Raw genomic sequence first — 14,641 nt, 5'->3', positions numbered from 1 at the left:
GTTCAACGAATGGGTGCAGCTGCACATTTTCTATGAAGGGCTCTCTTATGAGTCAAAGAAGGCCGTAGACCATTCATCTGGAGGATCTTTGAACAAGAAGAAGAGCATTGAGGAAGCCATAGATGTTATTGAAACAGTAGCAGAGAACGACTACTTCTATGCTTCCGAAAGAGGGAACACAAGAGGAGTAATGGAGCTAAACAATGTAGATGCTCTGTTGGCCCAAAACAAGCTCATTACCCAGCAGCTGGCTGACCTCACCAAGAAGATGGAGATGAACCAAGTAGCAGCAATCTCCACTTTATCAACAATCCAAGAAGGAGTGAATGAAGAAGCAGAGGGGAGTCAGGAGCAAGCCAACTACATTGGGAGTTCACCAAGGAAAAACTATGATCCATACTCCAAGTCCTACAACCTTGGATAGAGAAACCACCCAAACTTTGGGTGGGGAGGTGAGCAAGATCAAAACCAAGACCAGAGATGTTACAACTCCAACAACAATGCAGCTCACCAGCAATTCACACAGAGGACGTCTCAATACCCCCACAACAATACTTCTTCATATGCTTATCAAAACCAAAATAACACATCTGCTCCGAATCACCCATCAATTGATGACAAGCTCTCTAAGATTGAAGCCCTACTTGAAGGAATATGCCAAGAGATTCAAGAAAATAAGGTGTTCAAAGAGGAAGTGCGAGCCAATATTAAGAACCAGGGAGAGACCATTAGGAAGCTGGAATTCCAGGTGGGATATTTAGCTGAGAAGATTCCCAAACCCACCGATAGCTTCCCAAGTGACACGGAAAAAACCCCCAAGGGAGAAGCAAAGAAAGTAAGATGGGAAGATTGCAAAATGGTCACTACGAGTGATCAAGAGACTGAAGACAAGCAAGACAAACTTTGCAAACAACCTGAAGACAACTCAACAAAGGAGGAGGATAGAAATCACCAAGGACCAGAAATTTCACAACAAGAGCTACTGAAGCTCTATGCTCCCTTCCCTCAACTGCTCAATGGTGCTGTGGGAAAGAGAATATACTCAAGGTTCCTAGACTTGTTTGCATCTCTGCATGTAAACATACCATTCATCAAGGCAATTCAACAAATGCCTGCATTCATCAAGTATATGAAGGAACTTCTTCCCAGGAAAAGCTCACTCAAAGGAGGCTAGACTATAGTGATGAACAAGGAATGTAGTGCCCTTATTCAACCTGAGCTGCCTACAAAAAGAAGAGACCCAGGGAGTTTTCACATCCCTTGTGCCATAGGTGAAACTATGTTCGATAGAGCACTATGTGATTTAGGGGCCAGCATCAACTTACTGCCTTTATCCCTGGTGAAGAGGCTGCAGATTAATGAGATAATACCCACAGATGTAATCATCAAACTGGCTGACAAAACTCAAAAGCAAGCAATAGGAATGGTGGAAAATGTGTTGCTAAAGGTTGGGAAATACTTTTTCCCAACAGACTTTGTCATTCTGGATATGGAAGAGAGTCACACTCACCCAATCATATTGGGAAGACCATTCCTAACTACGGCCAGAGCACTTATCGATGTAGAGAAAGGGGAGCTAATATTGAGAATCCATGATGAACGACTCAGCTTCAATGTCTTCAAACTCTCACAAGAAATAGATCAAGAGGACAAGGAACTAAGCACAAACGATAAAGAGACACTGAAGGAGGAGACAAGCACTGAAGCACAGCAAGTCCATTCTGAAACCCCCTCAATTGATAAACAAGGAAAACAGCGATTGCCACAACTCAAGGAAAAGTTGGAGGAACCTAAACCTCTAGAGGCATGTGAAGACAACATCACAACTCCTTGGAAAAAAAGGTCACCAAGGGGAAGGCAACCTCAAAAGAAACAAAGAAGAAGGTACCAAGGAAATGGAGGAACAAGAAGATCCCTACGGAAGACTTCTCTCCAGGGGATAGAGTTGTCTCAGCTTACTTCCCAGATATTCCCCCTAATCTCCCTACTATACCATCTCAGTTACCTAAGGTCTTCACTATCAACAGAGTTCTTTCCCTGGAACATGTGGAGATCATTGATCCAACCAATGGATACAAGTCCACAGCAAGAGGGGAGGACTTTAAGCACTACCAACCACCCTGATAAAGGAAAAACGTCAAGCTAGTGACGCTAAAGAAGCGCTTCATGGGAGGCAACCCATGTTTTATATGTTTTTAAAATAATGAAAAAATCAATGTTTATGAATTTCAACCCAAACTTGACAAACATTTGGTGAAATCTTTATCATGCAGTATATAGTGAAGAACAAGTTTAGTGTTCAAAGCAAACCAAGATGCATGCTAGTCTTGGGAGCTTTGAACAAAACTTTTCATCACATTGCTTTAAACTAAGTTTGGTGTCACCCCATGGTACCACCAAAATGCATATAAGGACCCACCAGTAGTTAGTTAGTTAGTTGGAATTCATAAATAAACAATCAAACTCTCTTTCTTCCCTTGTATTCTAGCCGTAGAGTTTGAATTTTTTTTTTTTGATATTAATTTCCTTATTTTAAATCTTTATAGGAAAGGAAAAGAAGCATGAAAAGGGATTGATTGGACAATTAAATGGGGGAGATTTCGCCACTTAATGAAGAGCACTACACACATGTCCCAAGAGGGAACGCATGGGGAAACGCTGCCATGCAACATTGGAGAAAGAAGACCCTTGAAGATCGAACCAATCACTCTCATTAAGTGATGATCCTTGTCTTTCCTTCATACACAACCCCAACCGTCCATCAAGTAACAATCCTTGCAATCCACACCTTTCATCCACTCAAGACCCCCTATATAAGTAAACCTCAGTGCATGATCATTCCTCACACTCAAATTCCCACTCTCCACACTTCATACTTTCGGCTTGCTCAAACCCCTTCATCACACTATGTCCTAGCCAACCTATTCCTCATCTCTCCGTATCCTCCAACCTCCACTTCAAAACAGCAACTCAATTCATGGCATCATCAAGCTCAAAGAGGCAAAAGAGGAAGGAACCCATGGAGAGTGTTCCTTTCGATGAGAAGAAATTCAAAACTGTCTTTCATGAACGTGAATTCGAACGGATAAGGGTGAGAAAGATATTGCCAGAGTTAATCTTCCAAATCAATGCAGATGAGTCACCACAAATTCTGGAGAAAATCGAAGAGAGGGGGTGGAAATTGCTCACAAGTCCAGAGGGGAAGATCAATGGAAACCTCATCAAAGAATTTTATGCGAATGTAGTAAGAGAGGATAAAACCAAGGCCCCAACCTTCAAAAGTTACGTAAGAGGAAAAGAGGTGGACTTCAGCCCAAATGCCATAACAAGAGTTCTTCACCTGAAATCACCTCGTTTTGATGAGGAAAGTTATCAAGCAAGGATAAGTAGAAGCCCTGATAATAATGAGCTCTCAGAGATAGTGGCAGACATCTGTGTTATAGCAACTGACTGGGAGAGGTACACAAATGGGAGACCCAAGTTCATCAAGAGAGGAGACCTGAGCCCTGAAGCCAAGGGGTGGTTTGAACTTGTGAGGAGGTCCATTCTACCAGCTGCAAATAATTCAGAGGTAAACATCAATCGAGCTACTATGGTGCATTGCTTAATACAAGGTGGGGAAATCAACGTGAATGAGCTCATCGCCGAGGGGATTCAAGATTCGGCTGAGAAGGTTGATTCAGGTGCCAGGCTTTGGTACCCCAGCACCATTCTCCGCTTATGCAACAAGGCCAAGGTAGTATTTGAGGACAGCAACCCAGACTGGGTGAACCCATGGAGGCCAGTTACACTCGAACGATTGGTTTATACTACACCTGCTCAGCAACAAAGAAGGCCACAAATAGGGAAACCAAAAGCAAAAGAAAAAGTTCACCAAGAGAAACATCATCAGGAAGAATACCAGCAAGAAGAGCATCATGACCCAGACAACTTGAATATGACTTACCTTCTAAGAGCCATTGAAGATTTGGGACAGAGGCATATGGAAGGACAAGAGTAAATACTGAACCTTCAAACCAACTGGCTGAGCCAACAGGAAGCATGGCAAAAACAACAAATGGAGCAGCAGCAGGAACACTACTCCAGGCTCACTCAAGCCATCAACCAAGTGAACGAGAGGCAAGAGCTCCAAGAGAAGCACTTGCAAGAACTCAACCAGCGGCAGATAGCCCAAATGAAAACTTTCAATGAGTTCAGTGTACTCAATGAAGGAAGGCAACTACATAGGGAAGAGTTCTATGTGAACACTCAAGCCAAGTTGAACTACATGACTAGTAACATGCATCAGCTGCACTATGCCATCCCTACATATGATGAGGTCCAAAAAGATTTTGTAGAACAAGAAGAGAGGAAGGTAAAACAGCAAAAGGAGACACTCAAGAAGAAGATGGAAGATGGTGGTTTCTGGAAGAAGCTGCTTGGAAAAGGCAAAGGAAGTGGGAGCACAAGCACTCAAGAGAGACACAATGAGGACAAGCAAGGAGGGGAGCATGGGCATCCACATGAATGAAAGGTGGTGGAGTTCCTTTTAGTCCATCGTTTTCTATGCTTTAAATAAGGAAGATCTTGTATGAAATAGAACCTGCTTCCATGTTATGTTTAAACTTTTTAAATTCTGTCTTTTAAGTTTTCTTTCTAAATAGGTCCATGATTTCTGGTTTAAATGTCACTGCATCTTTCCCTTATTTACTTGTAAGCTTGTCCATTTTAAATTAAATGAAGAGAGAATGATTGTTTTTAAAAGACCAGAGTGGAGTTCATATTGTGGAAGTGCATTCATGAATCTTTGGGGTAGTCATAAGTTAGCTAAGTTGATTCAACCACAAGGTTAGAAGGACAACTATCTATCCTGAATACTTGAGTTTGGATATACCCATGAGACTGAGCATATGACAAGATCCTAATAAGAGAAAAGGGAAAGAATAATGGAAGTGAAAAACAAGAGAAAAAGAGTAAGCAATAAGGCTAGGCACCAATGGTTTGGACCTTGAGACAAGTGTCTGTGGTGCTCCTGTGTGAGGGATCTACTTGGATGAATAAGCTCTCAAGGGTGCTTTATCACTTGGTAACTTGGGTTAACTAACCCGGGATTATCAGCTGAAAATCCACTATCAAGAGTAACCCTCACTACAGAGCATTTAGTAACCCAAAGAGGTGCTAGACACCAAGGTCTCAAGAAAAGAAAATAAACAAACTATATGCCTGTGGTGTGTATGTATGGGGGAGAGACTTGAGGGAGTAAGTCCTTAGGGGTGCTTCAACACCTAGCACCTTGAACCAACTGGTTCGGGAGTGTTGGCTGAAAACTTATCTTAAAGAGTTGCCCCCTTACAGAGCACTTAGCCTAAATAATACAAATAACCCTTGAAATAACAATAAAAGGATCAATGAATAAAAGTCTCATGGGATATAAACAAAGTAAGTGTTTAGGGACATGATAAAGGTCTAAAAGCCAGTAATGGAATGAACCTAAGTTGCTATGCATGAAACCACCATAAAATCAGTAACATGACTTCCACAAGAATGACTCACTCCTCTGGATATTCCATTCATCATTCTCTTGTTCCAGTACTTGCTTAGGGACAAGCAAGCTTTAAGTTTGGTGTTGTGATGCCAGGGCATCTTGGCCAGTTTCACTGACCTTTTCTTTACTATTTTTAGGATAGTTTCATACATTTTCTTAGGAAATAAGCTAGTTTTGGGTAGATATTCACTTACACCTTGACTCAAGCATACATTGTGCATTTTACATTATTTCATGAGGATTTTGCATAAGTTTAGTGACAAATTGTATATTGCATTGCCCATGACTTGGACTAGAACTTTGATGCACTCTATTGCTTGATTTCAGGACCAAAGGAAGCAAGGAAAGGGAGGAAACTTGCAAGGTTAATGAGAAAAGTGATTGCCAATGACACTCTCATAGCCATCATTGCCCACGTTAAGAGTCACGTTAACTAAGTTAACGTGAACTCTAACGTGGAAAAGGGAAGTTGATCCAACGTTAGTGACACTTAACATTGTCACTAACGTTGGCAAACACTCATGAGTGGCCACGTTAGAGCCCACGTTAACCTAGTTAACGTGGCCTCTAACGTTAAAGGGGGAAGAGAAGCCAACGTTAGTGACATTCAACATTGTCACTAACGTTGGCCTAAGGATACAACACACCACGTTAACTCCCACGTTAACTTGGTTAACGTGGGAGCTAACGTAAGAAGTGAGAGTTGTCGCCAACGTTAGTGACACTCAACATTGTCACTAACGTTGGAAGCAACCACACAACCCCCCAAGGAGCCACGTTAACTTCCACGTTAACTTAGTTAACGTGGAAGCTAACGATGAGGAATGAATGATGAACCAACGTTAGTGACACTCAACATTGTCACTAATGTTGGGATGGCTAAGAATGGCCACGTTAGAAGCCACGTTAACCTAGTTAACGTGGACTCTAACGTGATATCTAGGGGCACATTGGAACGTTAGTGACAATGTTGAGTGTCACTAACATTCTCGAAGGTTGGCAAGGCCACGTTAGAAGCCACGTTAACCTAGTTAACGTGGAGCTTTAACGTGAAGCAAAAAGGGGCACACTGGAATGTTAGTGACAATGTTGAGTGTCACTAACGTTCTCGAAGTTTGGCAAGGCCACGTTAGAAGCCACGTTAACATAGTTAACGTGGGCTCTAACGTGAGGCAAAGGGGTACATTGGAACGTTAGTGAAAATGTTAAGTATCACTAACGTTCTCGAACTTATACTTTCACTAAATGTTAACACCCCTAACTCCCTGAGCTGAAGTCTCCGCCCACTTAGCACTTTCTCTCTACAAGTAAAGCCAAGCCCAAATGAAGAAAAGAACTGCTTCAAACTCAAGATCCAAAGGCCCAAGACTTGAAGAGTAAACTAGAAGCTGAGAAGAGTAGTATATATAGGAGTAGCTTTGAATTGTAAAAAGGAGTTCTGGAGGCTGGAAAAAAGGAACTACTCTCTGTATTTTACTTTCTCTGCATTTTCTAGTTTTATGATGTATTCTCCATTTTTGTTTTCATTTTTCTAGAGCTATGAACAACTTAACCCCTTTCATTGGGTTAGGGAGCTCTGTTGTAATTTGATGGATCAATACTAATTTTCATTATTCTTCTTCTATCTTTTCTCTTGATTTTACTTGAAAGCTTTCGATCTTCATCCAATTGAGTAGTTATCTTGGAAGAGAAGCTATTCAAACTTGGATCTCTTTTGAACCTTGAAAGAGGAATGAAGAGATCAAGCTAGAAATGCTTTCTCATGCTGGACCAAGTTGGGTTTGGATGGGTATGTGACTATAACCCTCTCAATACTTGATTTGGGAAATGCATGTGGTATAATCAGTGACCATACTTCATCTCTTCTCATGAGCAATTGACCAAGGAATTAGCTATTGATCAAGATTTGAGAGATTGAATTGCAAGAAATTGTAATTCAATCACTTAAGATTGCCATGGAGATCAATAAGTGCATTGATTGAGGAAGAGATGAAAATGAACTTGATCCGGAGAATTTCAACATCTCCTAAGCCCAATGAACTCCCCATCTCTGATCTTACCCATTCTCTTTAACTTCTGCCATTTACTTTTATGAGCAAATCCCCCATTCCCATTTACAATTCTGCAATTTATTTTCAGTCATTTGCTTCCAGTCCTTTAATTCTAGCATTTACTTTTCTGTTATTTACATTCCCGCCATTTTATTTTCTGCAACTCTCAACCCAAATTCTGGATTCGCTCAACTAGAACATTCTTCTAATTAAAGTTGCTTGATCAATCAATCCCTGTGGGATTCGACCTCACTCTATTGTGAGTTTTTACTTGACGACAAATTCGGTACACTTGCCGAAGGGAGATTTGTTATGAGACAAGTTTTCTGTGCATCAAGCACAAAAATGGAGTTTTGAAGAAAAGGGCAACGACGCGAACGCATGGACGATGCGGCCGCGTGCCTAGCGCGAAAAGGCAGCGACACAAACGCGTGACTGATGAGCGGATAATTTATACGCTTTTTGACATTGTTTTTAGTATGTTTTTAGTAGGATCTAGTTACTTTTTGGGATGTTTTTAATAAATTTTGTGTTAAATTCACATTTCTGGACTTTACTATGAGTTTGTGTGTTTTTCTGTGATTTCAGGTATTCTCTGGCTGAAATTGAGGGACTTGAGCAGAAATCAGATTCAGAGGTTGAAAATGGACTGCTGATGCTGTTGGATTCTGACCTCCCTGCACTCAAAGTGCATTTTCTGGCGCTACAGAACTCGAAATGGCGCGCTTCAAATTGTGTTGGAAAGTAGACATCCAGGGCTTTCCAGCAATATATAATAGTCCATACTTTGGCCAAGAATTGGCGACGTAAACTGGCGTTCAACGCCAGCTTTCTACCCAAATCTGGCGTCCAGCGCCAGAAAAGGATCCAAAACCAGAGTTGAACGCCCAAACTGGCACAAAAACTGGCGTTCAACTCCACAAATGGCCTCTGCACGTGCAACACTTAAGCTCAGCCCAAACATACACCAAGTGGGCCCCGGAAGTGGATTTATACATCAAATACTTACTCATGTAAACCTTAGTAGCTAGTTTATTATAAATAGGACCTCTTACTATTGTATTAGGCATCTTTGGATTACCTTATGATCCTTTGATCATGTTTTGGGGGCTGGCCATCTCGGCCATGCCTGGACCTTTCACTTATGTATTTTTAACGGTAGAGTTTCTACACTCCATAGATTAAGGTGTGAAGCTCTGCTGTTCCTCGAAGATTAATGCAAGTACTACTGTTTTCTATTCAATTCATCTTATTTCGCTTCTAAGATATCCATTCGCACCCAAGAACGTGATGAAGGTGATGATTATGTGTGACGCTCATCACCATCTCCCCTATGAACACGTGCCTGACAAACACTTCCGTTCTACATGAAATAAGCTAGAATGAATATCTCTTAGATCTCTTAACCGGAATCTTCGTGGCGTAAGCTAGAATGATGGCGGAATTCAAGAGAATCCGGAAGGTCTAAACCTTGTCTGTGGTATTCTGAGTAGGATTCGATGAATGAATGACTGTGACGAGCTCCTAACTCGCGATTGCAGGGCGTTAGTGACAGACGCAAAAGGATAGTAAATCCTATTCCAGCATGATCGAGAACCGACAGATGAATAGCCGTGCCGTGACAGGGTGCGTGAGCATATTATTCACTGAGAGGATAAGATGAAGCCATTGGCAAGGGTGATGCCTCCAGACGATTAGCCGTGCCGTGACAGGGCATTGGATCATTTTCCCGAGAGATGACCGAAAGTAGCCATTGACAGTGGTGATGTATCACATAAAGCCAGCCATGGAAAGGAGTGAGACTGATTGGATGAAGATAGCAGGAAAGCAGAGGTTCAGAGGAAAGAAAAGCATCTCCATTCGCTTATCTGAAATTCCTACCAATGATTTACATAAGTATCTCAATCCCTATTTTATTATATAATATTCGAAAACACCATTATCACTTTATATCTGTCTGACTGAGATTTACAAGGTGACCATAGCTTGCTTCATACCAACAATCTCCGTGGGATTCGACCCTTACTCACGTAAGGTATTACTTGGACGACCCAGTGCACTTGCTGGTTAGTTGTATCGAAGTTGTGACAAGTTATGAATGTGACATCACAATTTCGTGCACCAAGTTTTTGGCGCCGTTGCCGGGGATTGTTCGAGTTTGGACAACTGACGGTTCATCTTGTTGCTCAGATTAGGTAATTTTCTTTTTGTTTTGTTTTCAAAAATTTTTCAAAAATCTTTCAAAATTTTCTCCTTTGTTTTCGAAAAAAAAAAATAATAAAAATAATGTTTTCAAAAATAAATTATTCTATGGCTTCAAGATTTTTAAGAATGAATTCTAGTGTTTCATGAAACATGTTGAATCCTATCTGGTTGTAAAGCCATACCCAAACTGCTTTGGGATTGGTATTCAACTAATCACTCCAGTCCATGTAATTATATGCTAAAGCTTGGCTGGCTATTAAGCCATGCCTGACCCTTTGATTGGAGCTTTAGAGCATAAGATTCCTGGAATTCATATTAAAAATTTTGGAATCCTTATTTTTCTTTTTCAAAATAATTTTTCGAAAAATATAAAATAAAAATCCAAAAAAAATTTAGAAAATCACAAAAAAAAAATATTTCATGTTTCTTGTTTGAGTCTTGAGTCATATCATAAGTTTGGTGTCAATTGCATGTGCATCTTGCATTTTTCGAAAATTTCATGCATTCATGGTGTTCTTCATGATCTTCAAGTTATTCTTGGTAAGTCTTCTTGTTTGATCTTGATGATTTTTTTTTTGTTTTGTGTCTTTTCATGTTTATCATATGCATTCTTGAATTCTTAGTGCGTAAGCATTAAAGAATTCTAAGTTTGGTGTCTTGCATGTCTTCTTTGCATTAAAATTTTTTCAAAATTGTGTCTATGATGTTCATCTTGACATTCATGGTGTTCTTGGTGTTCATCTTGACATTCATAGCATTCTTGCATGCATTCAGTGTTTTGATCTAAAAATTTCATGCATTGCATAATTTTCATGTTTTCATAAAAATTTCAAAAATCAAAAAAATATCTTTCCCTTTTTCTCTCATCAAATTCGAAAATTTGAGTTGACTTTTTCAAAAATTTTTAAAATCAAATTGTTTCTTATGAGTCAAATCAAATTTTCAATTTGAAAATCTTATCTTTTTCAAAATCTTTTTCAAAAATCAAATCTTTTTCAAAATTCTTAGTTATTTTCGAAAATTCAAAAAAAAACTTTTTCAAAAATCTTTTTCTTATTTTTATACCAAATTTTCGAAAATAACATAAACAATTAATGTTTTGATTCAAAAATTTGAAGTTTGTTACTTGCTTGTTAAGAAAGATTCAAACTTTAAGTTCTAGAATCATATCTTGTGATTTCTTATGAATCAAGTCATTAATTGTGATTTTAAAAATCAAATCTTTTTCAAAACTAATTTCAATCATATCTTTTCAAAAATATCTTCTTATCTTATCTTTTTCAAAAATATCTTTTCAAAATATCTTTCCTAACCTCCTAACTACTTATCTTTTCAAAAGTGATTTTCAAAATTTGTTTCAACTAACTAACTAACTTTTTATTTGTTTCTTAACTTTTTCAAAACTACCTAACTAACTCTCTCTCTCTAATTTTCGAAAATATCTTCCCTCTTTTTCAAAAATTTCTTTTTAATTAACTAATTATTTTTATTTTTATTTTTGATTTCAAAAATTTTCGAAAAAAATACTAAACATTTTTCAAAAACCATTTTCAAAAATCACTAACTCCTTTTCAAAAATAATTTTCGAAAATTCCCTCCTTTTCTCTCATTTTATTCTATTTATTTATTCATCTACTAACATCTCTTCCTCACATCATCACCAAATTCGAACCCCCTCCTCTATCTGTGTTCGAATTTCTTCTTCTTCTTTTCTACTAACAATAAGGAACCTCTTTACTGTGACATAGAGGATTCCTCTTCTTTTCTTTTTCTCTCCTCTTTCTTATGAGCAGGGACAGAGAAAAAGGCATTCTTGTTGAAGCTGATCCAGAACCTGAAAGGACTCTGAAGAGAAAATTAAGAGAAGCTAAATTACAACAATCCAGAGACAACTTGATTGAAAATTTCGAACAAGTAAAGGAGATGGCAGCCGAACCCAACAACAATGCAAGGAGAATGCTTGGTGACTTTACTGCACCTAATTCCAATTTACATGGAAGAAGCATCTCCATTCCTGCCATTGGAGCAAACAACTTTGAGCTGAAACCTCAGTTAGTTTCTCTGATGCAGCAGAACTGCAAGTTTCATGGACTTCCTTTTGAAGATCCTTTTCAGTTCTTAACTGAATTCTTGCAGATATGTGATACTGTTAAGACTAATGGAGTAAATCCTAAAGTCTACAGGCTCATGCTTTTCCCTTTTGCTGTAAAAGACAGAGCTAGATTATGGTTGGATTCTCAACCCAAAGACAGCCTGAACTCTTGGGATAAGCTGGTCACGGCTTTCTTAGCCAAGTACTTTCCTCCTCAAAAGCTGAGCAAGCTTAGAGCTGATGTTCAAACCTTCAGGCAGAAAGAAGGTGAATCCTTCTATGAAGCTTGGGAAAGATACAAACAGTTGACCAAAAAGTGTCCTTCTGACATGCTTTCAGAATGGACCATCCTGGATATATTCTATGATGGTTTATCTGAGTTATCAAAGATGTCATTGGATACCTCTGCAGGTGGATCCATTCACCTAAAGAAAACGCCTGCAAAAGCTCAAGAACTCATTGACATGGTTGCTAATAACCAGTTCATGTACACTTCTGAAAGGAATCCTGTGAGTAATGGGACGCCTATGAAGAAGGGAGTTCTTGAGGTTGATACTCTGAATGCCATATTGGCTCAGAATAAAATATTGACTCAGCAAGTCAATATGATCTCTCAGAGTCTGCATGGAATGCAAGCTGCATCCAACAGTACTCAAGATGCTTCTTATGAAGAAGAAGCTTATGATCCTGAGAACCCTGCAATAGCAGAGGTGAATTACTTAGGTGAACCTTATGGAAACACCTATAACTCATCATGGAGAAATCATCCAAATTTCTCATGGAAGGATCAAAAGCCTCAACAAGGCTTTAATAATGGTGGAAGAAACAGGTTTAACAATAATAAACCTTTTCCATCATCTACTCAGCAACAGACAGAGAACTCTGAACAAAATACTTCTAATTTGGCAAACTTAGTCTCTGATCTGTCCAAGGCCATTGTAAGTTTCATGAATGAAACAAGGTCTTCCATTAGAAATTTGGAAGCACAAGTAGGCCAGCTGAGTAAGAGGATCACCGAAATCCCTCCTAGTACTCTCCCAAGCAATACAGAAGAGAATCCAAAAGGAGAGTGCAAGGCCATTGACATAAGCGCCATGGCCGAACCTGTGAGGAGAGGAGAGGACATGAATCCCAAGGAGGAAGACCTCCTGGGACGTCCAGTGGTCAATAAGGAGCTTCCCTCTGAGGAACCAAAGGACTTTGAGGCTCATCTAGAGACCATAGAGATTCCATTGAACCTCCTTATGCCCTTCATGAGCTCTGATGAGTATTCCTCTTCTGAAGAGAATGAGGAGGTTACTGAAGAGCAAACTGCCAAGTTTCTTGGTGCAATCATGAAGCTGAATGCCAAATTATTTGGCATTGATACTTGGGAAGTTGAACCTCCCTTGTTCATCAATGAACTGAGTGATCTGGATCAACTGACATTACCTCAGAAGAGACAGGATCCTGGAAAGTTCATAATACCCTGTACCATAGGCACTATGATCTTTAAAGCTCTGTGTGACCTTGGTTCAGGAATGAACCTCATGCCCCTCTCTGTAATAGAGAAACTGGGAATCTATGGGGTGCAAGCTGCTAAAATCTCACTAGAGATGGCAGACAGCTCAAAAAAACAGGCTTATGGACAAGTAGAGGACGTGTTAGTAAAGGTTGAAGGCCTTTACATCCCTGCTGATTTCATAGTCCTGGATACTGGAAAGGAAGAGGATGAATCCATCATCCTAGGAAGACCTTTCCTGGCCACAGCAAGAGCTGTGATTGATGTTGACAGAGGTGAAATATTCCTTCAATGGAATGAGAACTCCCTTGTGTTTAAAACTCAAGGATCTCCCTCTGCAACCATGGAGAGGAAGCAGAAAAAGCTTCTCTCCAAGCAGAGTCAACCAGAGCCCCCACAGTCAAACTCTAAGTTTGGTGTTGGGAGGCCACAACCAAACTCTAAGTTTGGTGTTGAACTCCCATATCCAAACTCTAAGTTTGGTGTTGGAGAGTCTCAACAAAGCTCTGCACATCTGTGAGGCTCCATGAGAGCCCACTGTCAAGCTATTGACATTAAAGAAGCGCTTGTTGGGAGGCAACTCAATGTTTATTTATCTAACTATATTTTTCTTAGTTATGTGTCTTTATAGGTTCATGATCATGAGGAGTCACAAAATAAATATAAAAATTGAAAACGGAATCAAAAACAGCAGAAGAAAAATCACACCCTGGAGGAGCATCTGTCTGACGTTCAAACGCCAGAACAGAGCATAGTTCTGGCGCTGAACGCCCAGAACAAGCATGGTTCTGGCGTTCAACGCCAGAAATGGCAGCAAAGGGGCGTTGAACGCCCAAAATGGGCACCAACCTGGCGCTGAACGCCCAGAGTTGTGTGCAAGGGCATTTTACATGCCTAAATTGGTGCAGGGATGTAAATGCCTTGACACCTCAGGATCTGTGGACCCCACAGAATCATATCAGGATCTGTGGACCCCACAGGATCCCCACCTACCTCATCATCTCTCTTTCCATTCATGATCATCCCTTCTTTTTTTCCATTTACCACTCACATCCATACACCCACTACCTTCAAAAAATCAACATCTCTCTCCCACCCAATCCCACCCATATGGCCGAATACACACTCCCATCCATCTCCTCCATATCTTCTTCTTATTCTTCTATTCTTTCTTCTTTTGCTCGAGGGCGAGCAACATTCTAAGTTTGGTGTGGTAAAAGCATAGCTTTTTTGTTTTTTTTCCATAACCATTGATGGCACCTAAGGCC

The 14,641-nt window shown here is 39.9% G+C and overlaps 1 non-coding gene across 1 annotated transcript; it reads right to left on the bottom strand.

Annotated features, from left to right (window-relative positions):
- Positions 1 to 12,099: 12,099 nt before the first annotated feature.
- Positions 12,100 to 12,207, bottom strand: LOC148577230 (small nucleolar RNA R71). Its single transcript, XR_015903392.1, has one exon. It is a non-coding gene; the product is annotated as a small nucleolar RNA R71 (small nucleolar RNA).
- Between the last annotated feature and the right edge of the window lie 2,434 nt (positions 12,208 to 14,641).

The sequence above is a fragment of the Arachis ipaensis genome, chromosome B1, assembly GCF_059453495.1.
Source record: "Arachis ipaensis isolate K30076 ecotype BB chromosome B1, ASM5945349v1, whole genome shotgun sequence".
Lineage (NCBI taxonomy): Eukaryota > Viridiplantae > Streptophyta > Magnoliopsida > Fabales > Fabaceae > Arachis > Arachis ipaensis.
The sequence above is the reverse complement of the archived record's forward strand: the minus strand, read 5'-3'. Positions and strand labels throughout refer to the sequence as shown.